Below are 13,453 nucleotides of genomic sequence, written 5' to 3'. Positions count from 1 at the left end.
CTGTTCCCGGACGCCTCCGCAACCTCCCTCTGACCTGCCTTTCCTGGCCTGTCCAGGGAGGCCCTGGGGCTCTGGGGCCTAGAGATGCATTCCTGTCCTCAGCCCTGTCCCCACCGTGGCCTTGCAATTCCCCCTTTTCAGAGAGGCAAAGACGTAGTTGCCGCCAACACAGGGCGACAGGCTGCTGGGGTGGTGGGGATAATGGTCTGGGAGCCGACAGGCACAGGGCAGATATCCCCCAGCTCACTCGGCCTCCGCGGTCACAGCTGCTTCAAGGAGCCGTTCAGAGGTACCCAGGGTCGGCTTCGTGGGGGTGCAGTTGCTCAGAGGGGCCTCGGGATAATGTTGTTCTGTCAACGTCTTGAAATTCTTGATAACTTTCTACCAGAGGGCCCCGCCTTTTCATCGTGAACTGGGCCCCTCAAATTCCCTGGCTGCCCCTGTTGGCACACTCGTGGTTTCCTAACTGTCCCGGCACTTGCAGCGGCCTGCCTCACACGGGCCTGCCTGAGGCTTCCCTCCCGCTCAGCCCACTCCTGCTGGGCTCCCCTCAGAAGTCTCTTCACCACTAGAAGAAGGCCTCTTTGGTCTCTGGCCACCGGAGAGCCCAGACTGTCTATTCACTCCAGCCTGTCTCTGCTCCGCGGGGCCTCCGGCTGTGGGTTCCCCGGCCCATAGTTCTCAGCCACCATGCCACCTTCCCGTGGGATTCCGGCCTGTAGCCTCGTTTTCACTTGAGAAAAACAAGTGAAAGAGGCAGCCAACGCGTTCAGCCAGGATGGGCTCCCCGTGGCCCACCAGCGTTGTCCCTCAGCCTGCATTAGCAGTCAAGTGGGGCCTGGGCACCCCTTGGAGGAGGAGCATTTGGCCTAAAGCAGTGTGGGAAAGCCCCGCCATTCCCTGTCGAAGGCAGCCTGTGCTCACAGGGAGTTTTCACAAACAACACACAAAGCCAGAGATTCTCTGCTTCCATTTGACTCATCTGCCTGCCTCTCCCCTTCGGTTGCCGGGTTACCAACGGGGGGGGGGGGGGGGGGGGAGGAGCTGGTCAGGGCTAATCCCTGGAACTGGTGCCCAGCTTCCTCGGAGGACAGAAGGGCCCAGGCGCCGGGGCTGTGTGTTCCCAGGTGGGACCGGCTACACCTGGGAGAGGCCCAGGAGCTAGCCCACCTCTCTCAACCCACCGCCTGGGAGCTGCAGGGAGGGAGCAAGGGGGCTGGGCTTGGAGACCAAGCCAGGCCAACAGAGATGTGTGTGCATTTTTCCTGTTGGCATGATCGTCTGCTGGGGTCTCTTTAAATATACCCCAAGTGAGGGACAGCCCTGGCCTAACCACTGCCAGCTGCAGACGCACAGCACAGGCTTGTCCTCCCTGCAGCTGGCCTTGAAACTGTGCCCAGAATAGAGCAGCTCAGCTCCCCTGCCTCTGCAGCTCGCCCTCCCGGCTCCTCCTGCCCTGCCCATGGTTCCCTCTGGGTTCAAGACACAAGGGCTCTTCCTCAACCACGGAGAGGGGCTAGTGGCCTCGTTGCAGAAGACGCTGGGGACCTCTGGTGGGGGTGGGACTGTTCAAACTACGGGTTGTTGGGGGCCTGGGGGAGCATTTCCTGTGTTCCTTATCTATCCATAATGAGTCCTTTTAGTATTTATTCATGAGGGGGGAGGTCGTGGGCAGGCCATTTCTAACAGCCTGCAGGATCGGGCAGGCACCGTTATTGCATCCAGAGAGCAGCCAGAGGATGGTCCTGTGCCTTGGGATCCAGGGGAGGACAGGGAGGCCAACGGGGGCGAGGCGTGTGGGTGACAGGGGCTGGGAGGCCGCAGAGCACGACGGGTAGATGTGAGAGCATCCGGGGCCTCAGGGAGAGCAGCAGGGGAAGCTGGCGAAGTGGCCTGCTAAAGTAACCACTCCACACGACAGCCCAGGCCTGTGAGGACCAGCACGCTCCTCAGTTCGTGGCCAGTGACCCCAAGAATAACCCATGCAGGTATTTGTACTACACATCACTGTTTCCAAAGCCCTGTGTCAGCTCATTGCGCAGTCACACAGCAACCCCGTGAGCTGCGTTGGCCAGGTGTTTTTATCCCCATTTCATGGGAAAGCAAGCTGAGGCCCGGAAGTGTAGAAGGGTAAACAGAAGGAAGAGAAAAGTACAAAGGGAAGAGGAATAAGTCAGATGCTTTGACTGACTACCATTATGTGTCCTCATTTGACACAGGAACCCAGTGAGGCAAGTATCTCACATTTTTTAAATAAAGACACTGAGGCTCAGATACATTAAATAGCTTGACCAAGATTCTGGTCAAGCCGGAAACTAGTAAGAGAGAAGATTCTAGGTCTCCTGGATGAGTCTAGCTTAGAGCTCACTAAACAGAGATTTACCTTGAAAGTGCTAGAAACTCTGTGAATTCTTCACCATGAATGCACCGTTTCTTCCTCCTTTGTTGAATGTGGGCCCATTTGGTTCCCTCTCAGCCGAGGCAGCTAGGTGGGTTTGCTGAGAAATGCTTTAAAACTGAAGAACACACACAGCCCTAAACGGCTCTGTTGAGAAAGGAATGGGTTCGTGCTGGACCGCAGGAGAGTCAGAGTTATGCCTTCCAGTTTACAAAAGGCTTTCCCATGCAGCTTCTCATTTTAGTTTGATCCTCGGACCATCCAGGGCAAATATTCACATCGTCAGTTTAAGGGTGAGGAAGCTGAGCTGAGACGTTCAGCAACTTAAGAAAGAGCACAAAGATTAGGGGCTGAGGGGAGCAGAGCAAAGTCTATACAGTTGTGCTGTGTGTGTGTGTGTGTGTGTGATGCTGGCCAAAATCTGGGTGGTAAGACTTAAAGCTAACCTGAGATGATGCAGGGAAGGTCTTCATTAAAAGTCTTTCACAGGAAACAGCCTATTTCTCTGAGGCTAATGGCTTCTTGAGAAGGAGGACTAGGAGACTCAGTCGCTGCTCTGAAAGCTTACGGCCCAGCTGACAGAACGCACAACAGCTGGTTAATATAGTATCCTCACTTAACTAGTGCTAAGGAAATTGAATCCGGGGGTCCTGGGGAGCCATGTGAGCCAGATCACTCTAGACGCTGTGTTGAGCTGCTCAGAGACTCAGGGGAGAAGATAACTCGAGATCTCCCGCTCACCTGCAGAGATCAGGGCGGGCACCGTGAAAGGCGCCTCGCCGAGACACGCAAGACCAGGACGTGAGCCCTGTTCTGCTGTTAGGTCAAGTCACTTGCTGCACAGTGTGTCTGGGCCTCAGTATTCTCATCTATAAAATGGGAGGAAAGGGGGTTAGCCTACTTCCCAAGGCTATTATCTGGATTAAAGTTTTCATGTTTGTTGGGTTTTTTTCAACCTAACAATGGAGCTAAGTGCCTCACAGAATCTGCAAAGCGGCCCCAAGGGGCAGGTGTCATAATCAGCTTCCCAGAGTAGGGGATAGAAGCTGAGAGAGGGCAGGGAGCTCCCCTGAAGTCTACAGCCTACGAATGGTCAGGCCAGGCTTCGAATTCAGATTTGACCCCAAACCCTGGCTACTGACACTTCTGTTTAGAACCCAGATTCTCAACTAGGTACGGGGCCTGTGTGATCTCCTTTTATTCACATGCTTGTGTTTATTTTAACATTTCGGACGGCATTAAAAGTAGGCATGAGATTTTTTTACGTTTATCAGAAAGAGAGCATAAAAAATATCGCACGTGCTCGCTCTGAATGCTTCCTTCCCGGTAACATGGAGGAAGGCCCATGAAAGCTCGTGTCGTTCTGGAAGATAGGTGCTCCGTAAATGGTGGTTCCCCATGACTCTCATCAGCCCTGGTCTGAGGCTTCTCGCAGAATCTCTTGTCTCCGGCTTCCCTTCCAAAGCTACCGTTAAGGTGCATTTTAATCTGATTTCACCTGAATAAACAGATAGGGGCTGGGGTGAGGGAGGGACACAGTGAGTCACCTCCCCCACCCCAGGCCCAGAATAGCTTTGGAAAGGTGCTTAGACGTGATCATAGGGAGGCGGAGCCAGCCAGGCAGGCTTCGACTAGAGCGCTTTATTTTACATGCTGTGGAAATTTTTCATTTTACTGGCTAAAAATAAGAACTTCCAAAATTCCTTGATATTTTATCTACTTTAAAACAATGTGCACAAGGGAAAGCTAGCTGGCTCCACTAATATGAATTTCTGCATGGGGAAAAGGGACGCCAGATTTGGAAGCTGCTCAGAAATATCTGTTATCCTGTATATTTTGGGAATCTGCACATCACTGCCCCCCCCCCACATTTAATTGAGGATTTTTTAAAAATGCAACCAAGTCTCAAGAACAATATATCAAATACTGCCATTTTCCCCTCACTTACAAATGATATTTGTCCATATTTTGCTTTATTCCCTTCAAGCATTTGTTTAATCAAAGGCAGACGATAGTACAGCTAGAACTGAGTTCCCCCACAATTCTTTTGTGCCCTGCAATTTGCCTTTCTCACTCACCACGACATTCTCGAGATCTCTCCGTGCTCATGTTGACAAAGCTAGTTCATTGCCCCCGCCCCGCGGTGGCGAGGATGCGCAGAAGTGAGACCCTTCGCCGCCACCATGGAAATGTGAGTGGTGACCACTTTACAGAGCGGTTTAGCAACATACGCTCGACTGAAAATGCATCTGTAGACCAGATGACCCAGTAGGTTCTTTGCAACCCAGACCTAGAGCATTTCCTGCATGCAAGCTCACCAGAGGGTAGGCATGGATTTGCAGTGCAGCATTTTGTTATTACAACAAAATGAAACCAACCCAACTGACTGTGTTATTCTAACACTTTGAAGACAGTGTGAGTGGAAGTACTAAATGCCACTGAATTATACACTTGAAAATGGTTAATTCTGTGTTATGTGAATTTCATCTCAATTTTTAGACATTTACGTTTACAAAAGGAAGTGTGCTGGGCACCGTGCTAGGGAGAGTTGATCCTCCTCATGATATGGGCCTTGTCTATGAGAATCCTAAATTCTAAAACTCACATTTAGCACAACCATGTGTATTTAAAGAAGTTAATAATGAATGCATCAGATTATTTTAAGATTGGGCAGATACCTTTAGCTACTTCCTTCCAATCAAGTGCCATTATTTTTCCAAAGAGAGAAATCAAGGACTTTATAGTTGTTTTTTTTTTAAGATTTTATTTATTTATTCATTCGACAGAGATAGAGACAGCCAGCGAGAGAGGGAACACAAGCAGGGGGAGTGGGAGAGGAAGAAGCAGGCTCATAGCGGAGGAGCCTGATGTGGGGCTCGATCCCACAACGCTGGGACCACGCCCTGAGCCGAAGGCAGACACTTAACCACTGTGCCACCCAGGCGCCCCAAGGACTTTACAGTTTTAATAGCCTGGCCAAGTTCGCCCAGCCAGTACGTGGCATGAACTCCAACCGGGGGCATTCTCTTACTCTGCCTCCGTCTCCACCTGCCATAGTGCATAGTCTTAAATGAGAAGGGACGAAATCTTCAAGCACTTCAAGCCAGGCCTCTTCTGGCATTCAGACGTTCTCAGCGTGGGCAGGTAGAGCCCTTCCGAGCTTGGAGTAATGAAGAGGGGAACCGGCCAAACACTTAGCCCATCAACCCAGCCGCAAATCCAAGGGAGATGAAATGAAAACATGCTCCTGAGGAAGGGAGAGGTGAGAAGAGCATTCAAAGGGATTTTCAGTTCCTGGAAATTAAAAAGGCGGCAACCTGATTATTGCGTTAAACCCTAGAGTCAAAGGGAGGCTGGAACAGGCCTTAGAGAGACATCCTCCTTCTGATCTAGTCCCTTCCTCAGTCAAGGCCAATGGCTCCATCACTCCAGCACCATCATCACACACTGAGACCACCCAAGGCAGCTCTGGCCAGCTCACGGTCCTTCCTGCCCATCGACCAGTCCTTACTGCTGCTGGTGTCCCCACCTCAGTTTCTTCCTGCTCCCTCCGACTATGCAGGCCACTCATTTCCTGATTACAAAAGTAACCCAAATTCATGGTGGAACACTTCAAACTATAGAGAGGCAGAGAGGAAAGGGAACCCACAGTCTCAGCAGTCAGGTCAGGACTGTTCTAATGCAGGCCTTATTTCAACCCTGTAAGAATATTAGCCCTTGTTTCTTTAAAACCAGATCTGTAGGAGGACCTCTGTGATTCTTCAATTTCTTACATTTTACCCATTTTCAACATAGCTCCATCCTCCCTCTGTACCTCTTTCAGCTATGTACTGGCTGCAGGTTTCCTCCACTGATCCTTAAAATCTTTCAGCCGGATAAGAAGAAATGGTTTCTGTCATTTTTTCTTACAAAATGCCACTGTCTGCTTACAGTTTCAGCCACGTAACTTTTTTCTTCTCTTAAACGACCCCTCCTTTTTTATTTCCCATAAATGTGAACCCTGTATTTCACTTCACGCCTCCGTTCATCCATATGCTCTTATTTTCTTGTTCTTTTCCATTTCCTTTGTTCTTTCTGAATTGCTTTGATTTTCTTTGTCTGAAGACTCCTGGCTATACATACTTTGTGTCTTCCAAGGACCTTGGAGTAACTTTTAAGGATGAATTCTCATGTGCACATTTTCAGAAAGCAGCGGGGAGATACATGGCACAGAGGCTAGATGAGGCCGTGGGCGGTCTCAGATGACCCCGGGTTGGGGTCATGTGACAGCATGTTGGACTAGGACGCACCCCCACAACAGGTTCCTGGAAGATCACTAGGCTAACCTCTGCCCCAGTGAGTTTAACTTTTCTACCCTCAAGGTCCCCTATAGTGAAAGAACAACTTCCCTAAGCAATGTCTACCACAGAGATGCATCGTCCAAGTAATGACAATCCGTGAGCTTCCGTCAGTGGGGAAATGTATCGTTTCTCTTAGACTCTTTAGAATATTGGAAAGAATTCATCATCTTCATCTCCACGCTCAAGAGATTCACAAACCTCAGGGAATAGAAGCATTCTAATCCTTTACTGCTCCTACAGCGGGGTTATATGACAGACAGAGAATATTACAGATATGTCCACCTCGTTGGCTCTGGTGGCTAGGCCTTCGTTTACCTATCCTAGTGAGGTCATACACTTGCTGATCCTAGTCTTCTCCAGAGGGGGAATTAAGAAGGTAGAAGAATTGACTCTTTCAAGAAGAGCATCTAATCTAGCAAGGATCAGATAAATACCACTGTGTACACATATATGTTCTATCTCATGTCTATTAGGATCAACAGATTAATAATAGCTGCAATCATTTACCTTGAGACAAGATCTGTCCGGACATCTTCATTTGTGTCTTATTTAATCCCTATAACAACTCTGTACGGTGTATATTATTCCCGTTATTGATACAAGGAAACTGAGTCTCCTAAAAAATAAGTAAGAACTCTAAGATCAGATGAGTTTCTGGCCCCTGTGCCCTCACAGTCCCTCCTCTCCCTGGAGGAAATGACCTCTGCATTACACTCTGCTTTCCACCGAAGGCACGTGTCCCCGAGTTGATAGTGGGGCTCCCACGTAAGGACTGGGCGTAACTAGTAGGCAGTCAGTTGTCTGAAGCAAGGTCTCTATCTTATTCATTCTGGATCCCTGGGCCTAGCACAGTGCCTGAAATGAAGTAATTGCTCTATAGTTATTCATTATAAAATTGAACCAAAGTGTGAAAAATCCCATAATTAGTGTAAGCACTAATAGAAATGACCACTTGACCAGCCTCAAGTGAGACCTTTTTGTTGGAAGCCATAAAAATAAAAGGGACCCACCTTGCCCCATTTCAAACAGAGGGGGAAGTGGCTGAGCTTGCAGCCTGGCACTCGTGCCTTCTAACTGCCTTGAGTGGGAAGTCCTCCCACGCCCATCCCTGAGCTGTTGCTAGGACCTCTGAAAGTAGCAGAGGGTCTGGGACAACTGTCAACCCAGGGCAGGAAATGCCAGAGTTCTCCCACTTCTTTCCCACCAAAGAGAGTTAAGACAGTGAGTAGGCAGAGCCCGTGCGGCAGCAAGGGTGCTGGGCGGCTGTGGGGTCCGAGGAAGTGACCCTGAAAGGCAGAGGAAGGGTTCTCCATTCTGAGCCCTCTCTTGTGGCCCAAAAGCCTACCTGCCCCTGAGCCCTGCCAGTCCCCATGGCAGTCAGCCCTGCTCTGTCTGCCAAAAAGCTGGACCCTTCAGAAAGCCCTGTCCACCCCACGTTGGCCTGAGCAACCCAGACAGACAGCAAAACCTGTTAATCTGCACCCAGAGCAAGAATACCTCAATACTCCAGTTTTGTGCTTTTTTTTTTTTTTTTTTAACTTGGGGAGGGTGGAGCAGGGTATAGGAAATGGCTTTGCCTTCTGTCCAACTCTGAGGCAACCCACCGCCATGAGCTCTGAGAAACAGCAGTTTTGTTTTGGAAACTGGCACCCAGAGCAGGCTTGAGCCTGGAAATGAATTTGCCCCCCCCCCAGCTGCAATGTTCTACTTCCAGCCTCCCTGCCAACACCCCCTTCCAGCTGCCCCTCTCAAAGGCACCATTGTGCCCGCCTGGCAGAGCAACAGAGGAGGGCTGAAGAGGAAGAAAACATTTTCTGCCCATGGGATGTTCTTAAGCAGGTTGTGTGTACATGGCTTCAAGGCTGCATTCCTTGAGCCCACACAAACCCGCCAAAACGCCATCATCCCTGTCACAGATGGCAACCGCTTTCCAGTCTATCTGGCCCACCACAACTCACTGTCAGAGAACGCAGAGCACGCAGCTGGGTGGGCAAAGCTGGTGGGAGGGGGTCATGATGACACATTTTCAGCAAAGCGAGGCTGAACATAGACTGTGAATCTCTGAACGAGAAGGGGATTTAGTCCCATTTGCCACTCAACAAAAAGATTCATTCTGGCACGTTCTGATAAGGGCACATCCAGCCTCTTCCTGGATCCCCCAAGGATAGGAAGCTCACTACTTTTCCAGAGTCCTATTCCCTTGCTGGGCAGCTCTGACTTTCCGAAAGTTCTTCCCGATGTTGAACAAGGATGTGTGTCCTGTTCTTTGCCATATCCTTCCCCTGTCAGCACTTAGCACAATGCTTGGAACAAAATAGGTTCGCGGTATGTGTTTGTGGGATGCATGACTGAGTGCCCCACCTGTCTCCATCCAGTGGGCCTATTACCAGACTCTGTGGCACAGAGAACATGCCTCCTTGCTCTTCATGTGACTGCCCTTCATAGGGCTGAAGACCTGTCTTCCACGGCATCTCCTATTATCTTCACTGAGCCAACCATCCCCAGCTCCTCATGTGACTCGATGTACACACGCATGACTATCCGGACAACTCTTCTCTCGATAGACGCCCATTTTTTCCAGAGTCCTCCTTAAAATGAAGACTCAAGTCCCTTGTATCTAGAATACTCAAAAAGCGGTCTCCTAGGTAACAAAGCACAAGATGAACAGGCGTCAGGTACATGCTGTATAAGTTAGTGTGCCTTCTTGAGCTCACTGCTGGCATCTCATGGAGGAAACCTTCGGGTTCGTGAAGGCTACCGCGAACCTGCATAAACTGGGAGAAGAAGGACCTTCCTTCGTTTCACTGAGGCGCTGTTTCCTCATCTGTAAAAATGAGGATATGAATACCAACAGTGCAGGGTGGTAAGGATTAGACATAAACTATATGAAGCACCTGGTTCATAATAGTCACTCAATAAATGATACACGTTAATATCATCGTATAACCTTCGCATGTATTAGTATCTAACTGCCCATGATAGACATCGGCTCCTAAAATGACCTAAAACCGCCCCTCTGGCTGCAGGGAAGGCCGTGTCTCCTAAGATTTACCTACATGCCAGCCTTTTTTTTTTTTTTTTTTTTTTTTGGAGTGTGGATAGTACTGGACCATCTTTCCAGTAATGGTATCACCACCCATGAACACCACTCAATTTACCACCTTTTCTTCCCTTCGGATACACATCAGATTACTGACACTAGAAACACTCTCGTTCTTCTCTAGGGAAAACAGACATCATTGTTTGCCCTGGCTGCTTTTCTTTCACTCCCAGTCAATGTCTCTCTTCTGGCCATAGGCCCTGCAGATACGCAGATAGCTGCTTCCTCCTCAGCGATGTGCTAGAGCCAGCTCGCTTGCGGGCGCGGCCGTTCCAACCCCACTCTCAGTGATGTCACGTTGGTAGCTTGAAATTGGCCATAGTGGGAGTATTTATACCACGGAACACCGCAATCAGAGCTGCTGCTGCTCCCCACACCCCAATCCTGCTGTTAAGCACTTAGCGGCACACCCCTGCTTCTAGCACTGACCTGCTGTGAGCACCTTGAGGATAAGGACTGTGTCCCATTTGGTTCCATCCCCCGGGGTCTAGCACCGAGCAGGTTTTCAACATTCTTGATAGATGAGTAAATGCTTTGTCTTCTGTCTCTTAATGTCTCTCTCATATAAATCATGCCCCATGTGCCCTAGTCTTGTTACAAGCTGTTCAGCTGTAGATCTCCCTTAGCTGTGACCGGAGGACTACTACTTGCAGACTTGGATTCACCTTCCTTATCTCTCCCTAACCTGGACATTCAGTCGACTTTATTCCGTCAATATATTCATCCTTGGAAGTTGTGGGAATTTACCTAGAAGGAAAGAAACCTCGTCAGGTTTCTTTAAAGAACACCTTGGTTTCCATTTGGGGATTTCGCCACACATTCTTTCTTTCAATTAGCCAGTAGTTATATTGGACATCTGATGTGGGTAAGACATGCCAGGTTCCATGAAAAACACAGAGCTGTGTAACATATGGTCCCTGTCCTCTGGGAGCTTAAAGTCTCCTGGAGACAGGCGAATAATACAGAGCAAAATATACATTCCATATTGGAGAGAGAAACAAAGCAATGAAAATTCAGAAAAGGAAAAGATCAGTTTCTACCTGGAGCATTGGGAAAAGCCTTATAGAGGAGATAGCTTTTGAGCTGGAAGAGTAGGATTCTAATAGTCATAAAAGAGGTGATTGGCAGTTTAGGGAGTATAGAAATAAAAGCAGGTAGACCCAACTCTGTGGCCTATATGTGGACCAGTTTGGGCTATCATGACTGGCTTTTGCCAGGGCCCAGCTCACCCTCTTCCTCAGCTACCCTCCTTTTTCCAAATCAAAGGATACCTTGGACCAGTGCCCAGCCTTCCTTCCCCATAGTCTAGGTTACATTCCAACCTGCCAGGCCAATTCACAGAGAGAACAGCCTCTCCACTTACCAAAGCAGAAATGTTGCCACTGTAAACGAGCACCCCCACCCCCACCCTCACCTGGGCCTACTGGACCCTGGAACTGTATAGGATGGTACAGGTGCTTTCCTTTTCCCTAATGCCTATCAGCATCCTGTTCCCTCAAAAAAGAGGGGTCGGGGATCTTGGTCAGGTCTTTATGTCAGCCATCCCTCTGCCCTTGTGTATATCTGAGGCTCTGACATAGAGCCCAGGCATCAAGTGAGGCCTCCCTCTCTTCCTGCCCATCCCCCCCCCCCAGCCCATCAGAACCCCTATTCAAGCATGTCTGGATATTGTCCACCTCTTCCTCGGCTCTCCCTCTTCCTTCCCGCTGTAACTGAAATAAATATTATTTTCCCTAGACGTCACCCAGTACTTTTCTACTTCACTCTTCAAAAGACACCCCACCCCCATTTCTCCCTCACAGGGTAGGAAAGGACTCCAGCATCATCCCCAGACCAACGTCCACCACAGTCTACAGCATCTTCTCTTCCACTCCATCTACTTCCATCCTAGGCATTCCCAACGTCCTCCTCCCTCTGTGCATCTATCCAACATGTATTCATTGAGTATCTTCTCTGCCTCAAACATCCATGAAAATCCTTTTCCTCAATCATATTACCTTTTAAATCCCATCTTCTCTCTCCAGCCCCATGTATCCCCAAAACACATGACTGTTCTGACTCTGTTCCCTAACTACAACCCCTATTCACCCTACAGTTCCTAGCTAAGCCCTAGATCTTCCAAGAGTTAGCTGTGTAATCTAGGAAGGTCATTTAACAACTCTAGGTCTCATTGTTCTCATTCTGGTAATTAGAGATTACCAAATCTAATACTCCATCGGCTTCACCATTCTAAGATTCTGTCCTTAGCCCTTCATCCATTTGCCAAAATCCTTCTTTACAAAACCACTCATGACCTCTTGGTTGCCAGTCCAAATGACCAAGTCTAATTTCAGACCCGCTGATTCTGATTAGCTCTGTGACATTGGACCATTCCAATTTAACTTGCATTTTTCTCACCTATAAAATGAAGGGATTGGACTGAATGACCTTACAAAACTTGGATTCTGTGAGACCACAGACACAGAGAAGAGAGAGAGAGATCCTTTTTGGAGAGTGGACAGAGAAGAACTCATGGAGAAAATGACGTTTGTACAGATTCCAAAGAAAAGCACAAAAAGGGTACTTGAGTGTCCTCAAGGGTATCGTTCCACTAGGGGACTGTAATAATGGGTCTAGACATCCACTAATTAAAAGCTCTGTAACGGAAGAGTCAATTTGACCACACTGGAACCTATTAACCAATCTGGACATAACAACAACAACAATAACAACAGCAACAACGAGACAAGCAAACTCTAACCACCTAATGAGATGCACTTGGAAATACACACCCATGCTGATAAAGCAGTCTTGCCAAAGAGTCAACCCAAGTATCAACTATACTCAAATTTCTTAAGTTTAAGTGAATTAATTAATTAATTTAATTTGATTTAAAATGTCAAACCCAAATCTGATCAAGCCTCCAGATCTGTAAGTACCAACTTAGTAAACATACAGGAAATAGCCTTAGAATATGTTTAAAAGGCACCTCAGATACATAATCAGCAAAATCCAGACTCTGGAAAGCCACAGCCTACCTTCTCCAAGTGTGGTCCATCACACACAGCCCTCTGGATCTCCCGGGAGCACATAGAAATGCAGAGTCTCAGACCCTACCCCAGGTCTCCTGAATCACAATCTGTATTTTAATAATCCTGAAGTGAGTTGCATGCGCAGTTGACCCATTTCCTTCAATAAATGTTAAACTATAAGGAAAAAAGGACAGGGAATTTATAGAACAAAAGAAGCCTACGAAACATATCAAACAAATCTGTAGACCTTGCAGACAAGCCGATTATTTTTAACAGTGAGATTATCAAGGAAATTTGAACAATTACTGGATATTTGTTGATATTAAGGAATTGTCACTTTTTAAGAGTGATGATATAATATCGGGTAATTCTTTTTTTAAAGACTTGTCATCTAAAGATACATACAGAAGTATTTGTAGATGAAATGATAGAATATCAAGAACTTCCTATAAAATAATTCAGTATGGAGATGGGGAAACAAACTGGGGTAGAGTTAAAACAAGATTTAACTGTGAGTTGTTAATTGCTTAAGCTGAGATGTGGGGTACATGGGATTTATTATTCTCGCTACTTTCCTATGTACTTAGACATACCCATAATAAAA

General features: G+C 48.0%; 1 protein-coding gene across 2 annotated transcripts in view; it reads left to right on the top strand.

Moving 5' to 3' along the window:
- DGKG (diacylglycerol kinase gamma) overlaps positions 1-13,453 on the top strand; it is a 192,897-nt gene that overhangs the window by 135,658 nt on the left and 43,786 nt on the right. The window lies entirely within an intron of this gene.

Source organism: Ursus arctos, unplaced genomic scaffold (genome assembly GCF_023065955.2).
Source record: "Ursus arctos isolate Adak ecotype North America unplaced genomic scaffold, UrsArc2.0 scaffold_4, whole genome shotgun sequence".
Classification (NCBI taxonomy): domain Eukaryota; kingdom Metazoa; phylum Chordata; class Mammalia; order Carnivora; family Ursidae; genus Ursus; species Ursus arctos.
This window is presented reverse-complemented; position numbering and strand designations above follow the sequence as displayed.